General features: G+C 34.0%; 1 protein-coding gene across 5 annotated transcripts in view; it reads left to right on the top strand.

Moving 5' to 3' along the window:
* The first annotated feature begins 225 nt into the window (after window positions 1–225).
* The window catches only part of LOC106457559 (putative extracellular sulfatase Sulf-1 homolog), a 58,517-nt gene continuing 44,562 nt past the window's right edge, over window positions 226–14,180 (top strand). For 2 of the 5 annotated variants that reach the window (XM_022383532.1, XM_022383536.1), the window contains exon 1: window positions 226–407. The gene's annotated coding sequence lies outside the window, so the exon portion shown is untranslated. The other 3 variants (XM_022383535.1, XM_022383534.1, XM_022383533.1) reach the window with 3 other exon arrangements.

Here is a 14,180-nt window from a genome sequence, read left to right as displayed (position 1 = left end):
ATATTTCAAATGATAAAATTTTATCAGATCCCCTTCCCTGCTTATACGAACGAGCGGTTGTTCAAGCTCGGCTTTTTCCCGCTACAAACTAATTTAACATATCCCCTCATGCCATCATAATGGCAGCGTCCTTCGTATTGTCCAATGAACGGAATCAGGGGCCAAATGTGGCCTTCAAGCGACCAATGAAGACGAGAAACGTTCTAAAGATGAATACAACGCGGAACGAATGTGTTTAGTGCATGACTGCACGGTAAATTTGTTAGATTGGGTGACTGGTAGATACGATAAGTCCGTGAGAAGGCTGAAGGGAATGAAACTCTTGTGTGATAAAAAGAAAAGGCATTGATTTTAACCTGAAAAATATTGACGCTTGCTGAACTGAATAAATTTTCAATGTTAGAAAAGTGAGTACAATCTAGAACTCAAAGTGCTTTTTACTAACTTTCAATGTTAGAATAAATGCTGTAGACATTATTTGTAACAGTAACACTGATTTATTATAAGTATTAGTACATTTACACTTACAGTGTATACTTACGAAATTAAACTAAACTTAGTTGATATCATGCCTACGTTAGTGTTAAGGCTTGGTAAGAATCATTCATGATTTTTTTGTTTTGTTTCGAACGATTTATTTTTCAATATGTATTTAAGAAAAATAGTCTAAAACTAATATTATTAAGTGACGTACTTAGGTTCCTTTAATAACTTGCTCATCATGTTTAAAGCTAAGAGTAAGGGACTAGTTATCGATAACCAAAGAAGGAAAAATAAATGATAAAGGCGAGATCATTTAAAAAATGTCATTATTTTCATTGGCTGTTATTTTTCACTGACGATTTTCTTCAAACGATTTAGAGATAAGGAAAATAATCATGCATTTTAGTCGGGAAGAAATTAATCTCGCTTTTCCTGCGTATGTACAATCTAAGTAAATTTAAGAATTGTATGCATAAACTTCACTCAGCTTCACCATGGCTCGTTACTGACACATACTGTAACATAGATACGAACTTGTGACGTCAGATGGTTAATTCGAAACATTTGTAATCAAATTCGGTGCTGCAATAATGTTTGTTGGTTTTTCAGAATGGTTGTTAACTTTAGAACGATTCATTTGTTAAGTGTTATGATTTTGTGTACGTTGTTACAGGAAAGATCAATATTTATCTTTTCCTGTTGGAGGTCATTGATTTGTCGATATGATATCAAGTCCACTTTGCTAAACTAGTGGTCTTATAAGAATAAAGATGTCGATAGATGACGAACGTAGCTCTGCTTACGATTACGTAATTTTTAATCATTCGTGATAAGTTTGATTTTGATACCACAGTGGCGCAGGAAACGCCCTCCTTCCCACCCCACACTTTTCAATCTGTTCGAGTAAAATGCATCGAGATTAAGAAAATTACTCTCAGGAAAAACAGGAGAATGCGTAAAATTTGATCCAGAACTCTGGACCCCTGCCGTAATGGATGCAACTGTGGCGCACAATCCATCGTTTCGCCCGGTCAAATACACCTTGGGCCTCCCACTTTTAATTTGCCTCCTAAACATCTGCGCCAGGTGTCAGATCGGTATCCATTTGGTAGTTAATGTTGCAGAACAGGGTGTGTAAAGGATGCTCTGATTAAAAGTAAATATTGATATGGTAAATAGTTGTTTACCACTTGTTTTAAAAAAATCAAAATAATGGATATTTATGAAAAATATAGTTACTTAGAGGGTAATTGTATGTACGTGATAATTAATATACCTAGATTACAAGATTGTTTCAACAGTGACACAGAAATAAAAAAAAACAAAAAAAAACAGGTCAACGATCAACAAGCTACGTAGGAGTGAAAATAATCTTGCTTTTTCTCGTGTGTATATGTGCGCGCGCGCACGCACAATATATCTAAATATAAGATATAATGATTATATACATAAAGTTAAGTTTAACGTTTCGGATATATAATAAAAAAACAAATTTACTTAAGAACTTTTAAGTTGAAATACAAAATTATTTATTGTTTGATTTAAACAGTAAAAATTGTTTTACTTCAATTTAAAAAGTTCCCTTGGTGGGACAGAGGTAAGTATATAGACTTATAACTCAAATCATGAATTCGATTCCTCGCGGTGGACACAGCAGATAGCTCAATGTTGCTTTGCTCTAAAACGATCAATTTAAAAACTAAATAAGATTCGTTAGTTAGATGTCATTTAAGTCCATTTTACTTAATTTTACTCATTTCTTTTTTTAGAAGATACACGTATAATATTTTTTTGTTTTATATGTTTGATTGTTTCAGTTGTTTTTTGATTTCTTATACTTAGTTGGTGAGTAAAAATGCTATTGAAAGCTTCCTAATTGTGTTTGTTTTAGAGCAAAGCCACATTGAGTGATCTACTGTTTCCCCGCGGGGAATCGAACTTCGAATTTTAGTGTTGTAAGTTCGTAAACTTTACGCTGTCCCACCGGGATGACTCCTAATTGTGAAACGTGTGCAGTAAATATAATTACTCTTCTGTTTTTGGTTAGGTTAAAATTCCATCATTCATACTTTTTATAGACTCTTGTAATTTATTTTAACAGTCAGATTATTTGTTGTTTTTTTTTTCATTTTTTTTAACTATTCGCCATTGTGTTATCTCGTTTTTATGGACCCTTAACGACGGCTTTCATACATTACGACGTTTCTTGCCATGGTTTCGCAGGTTTGTTATCTATAGTTATTCATTATCGGCATAATCAGTGGCGGATTAGGGTTGAGTGGGCCCCGGAATCCACTGAAGAAATGGATCCCTTTAAAAGTGTATGTTTAATAAAAACAAACTTGCACAACAAATTGAGTTAGTAAAACTAAAATAATCAATGTGGAGTTAAGATCTAATTACTCGTACTTTTATATTTTAGTTCTTTAGTATAATTAAAATTGGGTAATTAAATAAAAGACCATGTTACAAATGTGGGCGCGTGTCATTTTTATGATTACTCATATTTGTGTAAAAAAATGTATTACCATAAAATTACGTTAGATGGAGGTTTGCTGGTTTTTTTTTTATATATATACTAGTGGGTTTTGGGTTCCTAGACCCGGGCCTATTGGATAATTTGGCACTGGTAGAATGTTTTGCATTTTATACTAATTTCAATAATCGTCAACATGGTAAGACTTAATATTTCCATGATTGTTTTTATATGGCGATTTTAAAGCCTTTCTGTGGTTTATTATCGATTTACTGTCGTAGTTTTTATTTATTCGTTTCATAAATTTTAGTTCGTTAATTAATTTGAATATATCGAATGTGTTATTATTTGTTTTTTATGGATGTGATGAGTTGTCTTTAAATGAAGGGCCGGGCGTGGCTAAATGGTTAACGCGACAGGGCTGTGAATCCGAGGTTAAGTGGTCCCCGGCCTGTGATAAAGGTGATCCACACTTTGGCACCATGGGTTGCGCTATAAGAGTGATAGTGAAATCCAAAATAGTTGATGGTGGGTGCTGTTGACTAGCTGTATTCTCAGTATGATCTATCATTTCAAAATTAAGGACGGATATTGGTGTTATTGTAGTGTTGATTCGTCATTTTTTTTTCTGCTTTTATGGTGTTTATTACGTGTTTATTTACATAGAATATTTATGCAAATAAAAACATAATTTATGTAATTGAGAATGATTATATTATACTCCAGAACCTCTAAAAAATTGATTACACTTGATACAGTCATTTAACGTTTTATGGAAATTTACCAGTTATACACTTAGAATGAACTTGGCTTTTGTGGAACGTTATTTCGTACAGACTTTATGTAACTCTGATCTTTTGAATAAAAATCTTTATGTGGATTTACTTTCAAATCTTTGAAAATTTACTTGTATACATTTTCCATATAAGAGAGGTGTAAGCAAGGGAAGGAGGGGGTTCAAAAAGAGAGAGATCTTGTATTATTTCCACTCGGAATCCTGTATACCAATATTAGCCTTTCCCAAAGTGTATGTGTGTGTGTGGGGGGGGGATTAGGGTAGAATTAATAGTGCAATAATGCAAAATTAATCGTTTTAATATATTTTTAGTATTGAAAATAAGTAATTACTACAACATAAATGGCATTTAATGTGAATCCGTGTGTTACAACTCGTCACTTAACTCACTCTTTCACTCGTTAAAAAAATGGTGGCGCGCAAGAAACCATATTTATTAAAGGGGGCGTGGATGACAAAATTTTGGCTAAATAATACGATCTACGTGGTAAAATTTGGGTAACAGAAGTATTCGTATGTTCATTTTTGAAAGAAAATATACCCGTATAAACTCGTATTGTACTGTTTATATAAGGTTTGGAATGTCTTAGTGGTTAGCGTGTCGGACTTTGAGTCTGAGGGTACATGGTTTGTTGCCTTTCCTCTATAGTTCATCTGTACAACACTGGGGGCGACTAGTACAAATATCCCTTGTATTTTTGCGCGAATATAAGAAGTATACAGAAAGACAGAATTGTTTATTAAAAAAAATTCGTACATATACGTAAAATTTCTTTCTGTAATAAATATTTTTACAGTTGTAAGCATTTATTAATTTAAACATAAAGGTTTCAAATTTTGGATGTTTTAACTGCGTTTGGGACAGTCTAATATACATTTAGGTTTATGTCAAAATGTGTTTCGAAGTGTGTTACGTGGGTTGGGGGGCGTTTGAAATTGTTGTGCATAAAAAGCAGACGAAAAAAAATATGGAAGAGTCAAGTGTTCGTTAGGTGAACGTATAATTTTTAAATAACTTGTTTTAAATAATAACTGATAATCACTATATATAAATGTGGCGTTGTCAGACAAGTTTTTCTAGGATCATAAAGCAGTTGATCTGCGCGTGGTAAAGTATGTCGCGCTACAGAAGGTAAAATTGGGACCATTTCTCAATGATTGAAATATTTCTCATACTTTTTTTTTTCAATGAACTGCGTGTCCTACATTCTTCCCGTTACTCCTCGCGATGGGGGGTGGGCGGTTTAGTCTGAGGCTTGACTTCAGATCTAGGTTCTGCCTTTGTCACGTGCGGAGTTGTAAAGTCGAAGAGTATGAATCGAAACCTACCCCCCCCCCCTCCCCATTCTTCTCCCAAGTTCGTGCATGCCACAACAGCAATGTTTCGTTTTCCTGAGATGATTATCTCGTGCTTTGAAACCCCGCTTATTTTGTTTGTTCACATTGCCATGGCGTCCACAATATTCTAAGTATTGTAATTAATTCGGTGATTTTACAGCAAATCCTTGGTATACTGTTGTTACCATTGACGTCCGCAGAACTTTTTCCAGGGGTGGTGGTGGTGGTGGTAAAACAGTGTGAAATGGAGAAATAATTTAATAATTTATTTACATATGCTGAATGAATAAAGAATTGTTTCTCACCCCCACCCACTGCTCGGACGCCCACGAATAACTTTTTCATAATCTATATTTAACGGTTTCCAACAAAATTTTTCATTTCAATGTAATAACATTTTGAGTTTAAAAATTGTAGAGTTTATATTTAACAGTTTTTCCCAGCAGTTATCTAAAGATTTTTTGACAAGTCTGACGTATTTATTGTTTATTTACCAATCGTTCACTTATATGATATTTCATTTACAAATATGCTCACGGAGTTGTGAAGAAGTCCACGAGCTGAATGCTAGGGGTTTTATTTTAGGAAACTTGCAGTGTCGGTCATGTGTTTATTACACTGTTCGTGTGTTATATGCTAGTGTTATAGCTTCCATGCATCGCTAAAGTAACGCTTAATTTATAATACATAAATAAATTGGACTTGATGTGTTGTTCAGCAATGAGTCTAATTCTCGACCAGTAAGATTGTATGAGAACTTATAAGATGGCTTTAGTGTTGATAACTAGGTCATTATTTTATCTCCTCCCATGGGCCACCTGCAAGTTTTTGGGCTTACAACACTAAAGGGCTCGGCATGGCCAGATGGTCAGGGCGCTCGACTCGCAATCTGCGGGTTCGAATCCCCGTCACACCAAACATGCTCGCCCTTTCAGCCGTGGGGGCGTTATAAAGTGACGGTCAATCCCACTAGTCTTTGGTAAAAAAGAGTAGCCCAAGAGTTGGCGGTGGGTGGTGATGACTAGCTGCCTTCCCTCTAGTCTTACACTGCTAAATTAGGGACGGCTAGCGCAGATAGCCCTCGTGTAGCTTTGCGCGAAATTCAAAACCAACAAACAACACTAAAATGCGGGACTCGAATAACCATGATGGACAAAGCGCGAATAGTCCAATGTGTATTTGCACCATAACAACAATAATAATTTAATGGAGCTTATTGTGTGGTCTTCTAGTTATATTTTACTACAATTTTATATTTAACTACTAAAACTACCTAACAAACAATTCCCAATTTTCTGCGAGATATTTAGACGACCCATAATTTGTGTTATTTTTAACCCAGTAAAGCGCTAGTGTTGCTAGTTGCGACGTCTAAACCTTTTACTAGTCTAGTTTAACCATTATCTTTCATAAAAGATATGAATATTTAAGGTTTTTAATATTTAATTTATTTCATCTCGTTAAGAATGATGAACTTTTGCGTCTGTAGAAGAAAGAAACAAAATAATTGGAAAATGTACGAAAGAGAACCGTTTTCCTGAAGGTATATTTTGTTTGATACGCCAGAACTCGTCGTCGTTGCCTAGCCGCTCGGATACGATCACGAAACTGTGGCACGATAATAAGGGATCAATTTTTCTTTAATTCCACTACTTGCTGCCTGCTGACGTGAAATACCACCTCGACCCCAGAACAGCAGTAAGTTAGCGTGCGTCGACGTGTAAGTCTTTCGGTTTTATCTCTCTCTTTCAAGCACTTTTTTTTTCTTGAACAGGATAAATGAGCGCAAGAATGTAGTCATTGGCGGATCCTTTTGTTAGGCTTGCACGTGCACTTAACTCATGGATATAGGCGTAAGACGTTAAAGGTCTTGGCTTGACGTGACCTCCAAACAGGCCAGTCCATTGTGAATATTTATTTATTCATAAGTGCAGTCGGTGGTAGGTAGCCAAAACAGAATCACAAGTCGTACTTTTTTTTCGTTGATTACTATTAAATATACTGTTTTTTTCCCCTTCCAGTTAGTGGTAAATGTTGCTATTAATGACGTAACCCATGCGTGTTTATATATTGTTATTGTTAAACAATTTTGATGCTCTATAACTCTAGACTCAAGGTCACTTCGTTTGTAGGATAGAGAATTCTGAGTATCAGAAGGGTTAGTTATACTTCCAGGTCTCGACCTTAACTTTAGAAGGCACTACCAAATGGTTGCTAGTACTCCTCCCCCCCCCCCCACAACTAGCATTACTAGCAAATTCAGGATTGCAACGACGTGATTCTTCTCTAAAATTAACTTTAACTGTGTTATAGTTAATCATTTCGTGATATTCCGTGTTAATAAATATATCTGTATTATTATATATCAATATATGACAGCGTGAGTAATATTCCATAGTTACTCCGAAAGCCGCCTGGAGTGGTCACCTGTTTTAACCACTCTCACCACTATACAGTAAGTTGTGTGTTGTCTGTAAGTCAGTCAGTAGACACTAAAAATGACGTCACTGAAGAGACGCTTAACGTTGCAAATTGTAATGTCGTGACGTCATTGAAACGTGCGCATGAATAACAAGAAATACAAATTTGTTATTCTTAATTTTTTTTTTTAGCTTTTGAAACAACGCTTTTGGGGACCCTGCTGAAGTACATCTAGTTAATAAATAATGATCCAGTAGCAGAAACAATAGTAGCAATAGAAGGCCTAACAGAACAAGTTTGAGTTAGAATACTACATTATTTCCGTGGCTTTAGTGAAGTCCAACTTGCGAAACCTTTCAGTATTTTCGTATGTATTTTTATTCATATTAATTTAAACTAAAAAAACAAATTAAAGAGTCATTAAATTATTTTGAATTTATCTTTGTTTTCATTGCCAACTTGTCACATTCCCTGGTAATTTTAAACACATTTTGATATAAAAATCTGTACTTTATTACCTACTAGTTTCCTGATAAAACTTCTGTGGCATGTTTTATTTCCAAATATTTTCGAATATCAAAAATCATTTTAATTAATCCACAAATTTTGATTTGGACGGAAACAATCAGGATCGACAGTTATAGTACCCCTTTGTTTACGGCAAAAAAAAAAGTTGTTTTTTTTGTTTTTTTCATAAACATTGCGGTTTAAACGCCGAAAGTCGGCGAAGCACAAGAAGTCAATAGGTCTAACATTTGTGTTAATCATGAACAAATTAAAAGGAATGTAGAAAACAACTCAAATGGGGAACGCAAAACCTGGAAGCGAAACAGTTTAGTTAATCACAGTTATAGTAACCTTTTGTACTCAGAATCTTCAAACAGAAATGACTGAAATAATAGTTGGTAGTAAAATCTGGGAACCTTACTTCTGAAACGTGTACTAGCAGTTTTTTTCTTTATTTTTCAGTATCTCTAAGTTTTAGAAGTAAAACTACAACACTAACGAACAATATGCTAGTTTACTAGTGTTAATTTCGAGTCCTGGGCCAATAACCTTCCCTGGTATTGTTTAAAAAAGTCCTCCCCCACTACTTATACATACGTCATACATATATCAATATCTCTAAAGATCATTGCCATTCGTTTGTTAACTGTGTTAAAATGAAGGTGTAATACAGTCGTTGCTTTTCTACCGACGCATAAAAAAAGTAAAATGGCAAAAAGTTTTTTTTTTTTTTTTTTTAAAGAAGTTTGACTTATTTCTCCCTACTTAAGATTAACGTAATTGTTTAAGATACAGAATTTATGTCCACAACTGTTTGTGTACTGTGTCTAGCGGCTTGTCTGTTATAACGTCATCCTCAGTAACGTCGAAACATGTAGAGTCGTCAACTTTTTGAAGGCCATAGATAGGCCTAAATAAAATGTTTTTAATTGTGTACCAGTTTAACTTTAAATATTATTTATGATTTTAACTTTATAACAAGTGCCAAAATACTATAATTATGGGCTAGTAAAGTTGGAAAAACAAGTAATTAATGGAAAGATTAACAAGACAATAAATAACACATTAAATGGACTTACTTTGTCATTAGTTTTCACTGGGCACTAAAGGCGAGTTTCTGTAAATAACAGTTTAATCGTTAATTCGAAAGTATTTAATTATTTATTGCAGATTGTTCCATGATTTGTTATTCACTCTTAGTTTAGTTTGATTTTATATCGATTTTATCAAATAAAATAACGATTTTTGACATTGAAATTTTTCTGATAAAACTTTAGTTTTGTTTGGATTTCCTCGTATAATAATGAAAAATCAGCACGACAGATTAATTGAAAGGTATATCAGAATTTATCTAGCGATTAATTTGAGGAATTCTATTTATTTTTGATCTTGTTTTCCTCTAAGAAAAACGTTTTACTAGTCAGTGTCTCAAGCGTTTTAACAAGTAAAAAGAAATACATTTTTGTCATATTGATAAAAAAAACTTAGATTTTTTTTTGAAACACCACAATTTTATCCTCTTTGGTACAGACGCTGATGAGTTTTTTTGTTGTTGTTTTTTTGTACTTGTACGCGGAAATTTCAACTTGAAAGAGCAGCAGGTGCACGTGTATCCAGACACTTAGCTCGTATTGGAGGCTTATACGAAGTTGTTTGTGGTTTGGTTGTCGTTACCACAGGATTTGATGATGATACTACTTACCCACGAGGATGAAAAGCCGTAAGATCGAACTCAAGGTCAAGAACACTAGGTGTTAATTACCACTTGTGCTTATAATAAATGTTTAATGCCCACTTCACATTATATTGTACAACTATAAAGGATTCGGCACAAAAACACGTGATTTGCGTGGGTGTTCTAGAGTGTTATGCCTAGAATAATTATTTAGTATCTAGTCTTGTTTAGTATTTGATTTTATCATGAACTACTATAGTGATTCGTAATAGGGATCACACAAGAATTTGCTCAAAACTCTTAATAGAACATTTAGGCAAAAAACCACCTTAAAAAGGAGACTTATTCTCGAAACAACACTCAATACCTTCTTAGTTAAGACCACCCAAACGTTGATAATAAGCAAAACAAGTGATTTCACGATTGTTAGACAAAATAAAAATGTATTCATATTATTATTAATATTGTTTCACAAACTTGCAGCAAAACCGAATGGGTATTTTGCCCCAAAATCTAGAGAGATATACCATATGAAATGATGAACTGTTTAAAAGTTGATTTACGTGATCATAAACACGTAATAGATGTGATGTTGTTATGAGCGACTGTCTTTGTCCTCAACGCGTGTTAAGCGCGTGTTTACGCGAAATCTCGGGCACAAAGCCACCTGGCTCAGTAAATAATTACTTTAAAAGACACAACTTTTTTTTTCTACTGGTAAAATGTTATATGTGCTTAATGGGGGTTGTCTTATTCTAGGCATATATTTGCCCATTGCTGTGCATTAACGAAGCCAACATACAAGATAATTAAAAATTGAGAATTTAAATTCTACAAATAGGGATCACAAAAAAGTAAGTAAATAAGGCTGGAGATGTGCTGCTGGAAGTTTGCTCAAGTTACAAATCCCTATTATGACTTCACTATAGTTATTGCAGTTGTTTTCTCCTGTAGTGTGGGATCGCACAGGAATTTTGCTGAAAACTTAGAGAGTAGTTTTAAACTTCCATATCCTCAATTTTGTCGTGCTGCGAAATTTTTTTAAGTCTTTCACTTTTCCGCCATAAAAAAATACGGTGTTTTTCTAGCGTGCGCGTTTGTTGGAACTACAACTCGTACATTTTCATGCGCATTAATTGGAAACGATCACGTAAAAGATTCCCGACTTTGCTGTTGCCAGTCGTTATTCGAGTTTGCTGTTTCAATGTGGATTTCCATGACTGTATTTCAGCAAATATTTAACACTGATCGATTACCATAATAGATTTCAGACGACCGTGGTGATTCTTTCTACTGGTTGTTATACTTAGCTGGAATCCTGAGTGCGTATTCAGTATTTATTACCACTGCATATAGTACTATTTCATATACCTATTGCTATTTTTAAATAGTTGGTGTTAAAATAGCGGTTGTCCCTGATTGGCGATCTACGATGAGTGTGTCACTGTTGTCTATTTTGCATGCATTATTTGTGTCGCCTTATTCTAACGCTTGTGCACACCAGGCTGTTGAAGAACATACATACCTAATAAGGTAATTTTGTCACTGAGTCTGTTTACATTATATTAATCTATGTTGTATTATCTTAGAATAAACATTATTCCGTTCTGATGAGATTGCTTTGTTGCTGCTCGTCTTTTGTTACATTACACTGTGACATTGTTGGAAGCAAGTCATTAAATCTGTGATGATAGTCTTTCCCTTCAAGAGGGTCTTTTGAGAACAACTTTACGTTTTGTTTGTTGTAGTTGCGTACCAGTACACGTGTTTATTTTTTGATGTACATTTGTTGTTTATTTTGAGTAAGTTCAGTGTGGTGGTTGGGTGGAAAAAAGCCAATGCAGCAGTAAACTAATGAAAAACGTAACTGTCAATTGAAAGCATATGCAAATATGTAGCTTAAAATTGATTCTCGTAAATAAAAAGACAAAAAGATTCAAGAAACAAGATAATTAAAAATTAATTTAAAAAGGGGAATAGGGATCGTCAAAAAGTGCATAAGCAAAGTTGAATCCAAAGGCAAATATAATATTTTCAAGCTTACAATTAAGGACTCTAAAAAAGTAAACAAACAAGGCTGGAAATAGTGTCTACATTATTTTCTCAAGCTAAAAATCCCTATTACCCCTTTTTAAATTAATTTTTTTTTTACTAATCTTGTAGTAATAAATATCTTATTTATCTCGCACGTGTCTTTACACATGCTAGTAAGAGTACAATCAAAATGAATCAGCTTTAACATATGTAGTAGTGGAATTGAGAGATCACTATGGTCTTGTATTTGGCATATTTTATTAAAACGAAACAAAAGTTATTCCGTAGGAAGAGTTAAAAAAAAAAAAGGACTTTGACCAAACTTGCTGAAATTTCTGGACCATGTGATAATGGTAGGGTTCGTAAGATATGCAAACAGTTTGAGTATACATTCTGAAGCTGACTAGATAAATGACAAAAAACATTTATTTAAAAAAAATAACTGAGTTAATGTAATTTGATTTTATAACACTTGGATATATTTCCTTATGTTTTATGTTTGAATCGATCGCATCGCGTGTCATACCAGAAAGAAACGGTGGGTGTTCACGAAGACGCGCAAGTTCCTTTTGCTGATATGACATTTTAATGTCATCAGAAATCGAGCTAGAAAGAAGAATATTGTGTATATATATTGTCCATGGAAGGAAAGGCGTTGCAAAGAGAATCCCTATTTTAACATTGTTGTGTTACATAATCCTTTAATATTCTGCATTATTCTTTTAATTATGTTAAACTACAGTTTATTGTATAAAAAATATAACCCTTATATTTATACTGGTTTGTTACACAGTCATTCCATATTCTGCCTTGTTCTGTATTTGAATTATGTTCAAAAACTACAGTTTATTTTACAGAGCTTAGAACAAAAAGGCAGATATAGTTGATTTCTGTTGGTTAAATAGGGTTATTCAAAGCAGCCTGACAAATAATGTACTGAGACTTCTTGAAATCAACTCTCGAGTAGGGTTATTCACAGCAGCCTGAAAATAATGTAGTGAGACTTCTTGAAATTAACCTTCGAGTAGCGCGTTGTTAACGTACCGGTTAAGATTGACTTTTTGAATATTGTAAATGAAACCATTGCATCGAACGATTACAAGAAGGCAGAAATGCCTCTTAATTAAGGCTCCTCGTTTCCTTTTTATTTGTAGAGGGCGTTGTCAAGAGAATCGGTTGCGTGCTCTTCAAGTACAGTAGTAATGTCAGTAGGGTACTAAATTCACTTGGATAATGCCCAGTTGCACGCACAGCCTCGTTTTATTTGCCGAGTGGGTTGAAAGTCTAGCGAACGTCGGGAAAAGTTGCTGTAAGAAATATGTTATTTAGCTCACGATGTGAACACGTGCGTGAAAGTTTTTTTTTTTTTTATATGGTGGCATTTTATGATAAAAAGGACAATTATGCGTTAGGTATGCTCAGCCAGAGTGTATTTCTGAACGAAATGAAACTGGTGTGGCGTTCATTACCTATGGTATGGTTTAATTCGTTTTCTGATAACCTATATAGAACATTTTATAATAGCATAAAAAAAAAACTGTCAGTGGTCTTTGTGTTTTGTCTGACGTTTGTGTAATCAATTTCAACAGATATTCGTTTTAATGTATTAAGAAAACAGTTGTGGGCATGCGCGAAACTTTTGGGGTGTCGACTTACTATTTCCCAACTGAAGTAATCGGCATGCAGTTTCTGCATAATTCTTCCATAGTTACATATAAAGGCTATGAGACAGTTGTCACATTATTTTAACTCGTCATTATTTGGAGATCGTGAACTACTCCAGTTTCTTCACGCAGTGATAACATTTATGTTTTTTGTATATACAAAACGAAATTTAGCTTCTTGCTGAATTTAAAACAGTATACCGGTTTCAAGGCAATCTCGCTGTTCATCCCAGTAAACATTTTGACCGCGTAGGTTAACTTGTATGTATTAAAAAAACAAAAAAACACTGGAATATCAGGCTATTCTGTTTTTTTATCTACTTTATTACTTTCTTCTTCTAGTTTCGTGTCTTCAAAGATCACTCTTTAGGATATAATTTTACTGGATATCTAAAACCAAAAAAACAAAACAAAAAAAAACGTACAAATGCCGTTTTTCAATTAAACATAAATAATCGCAATTAAATACATATATTTTCCAAACGTACACACATGTAATACAATAGAACAATTCGATATTCAATTTTTTTTTGTTATTCGTATTCACAGGAGAACTTTATTGATGTTTTGGTTATATTATATTGTTACGACAACAATGTCACGTGACCATGGTAACACGTGATGAGTTTCTAGACACCCTTTATTCCTGTATATAATCGCGCCAGATAAAGCGAGACAGTTAATCGGAATTGAATTGCAGAGATAGAGACGGATAATCGAGTCAAGCCGTAAGTAAAGTGTGTAAATCATTGTGAATTATAGCGTGTGTTTAAGTTAAAATGACTA

Source organism: Limulus polyphemus, unplaced genomic scaffold, assembly GCF_000517525.1.
Source record: "Limulus polyphemus unplaced genomic scaffold, Limulus_polyphemus-2.1.2 Scaffold345, whole genome shotgun sequence".
Lineage (NCBI taxonomy): Eukaryota > Metazoa > Arthropoda > Merostomata > Xiphosura > Limulidae > Limulus > Limulus polyphemus.
The sequence above is the reverse complement of the archived record's forward strand: the minus strand, read 5'-3'. Positions and strand labels throughout refer to the sequence as shown.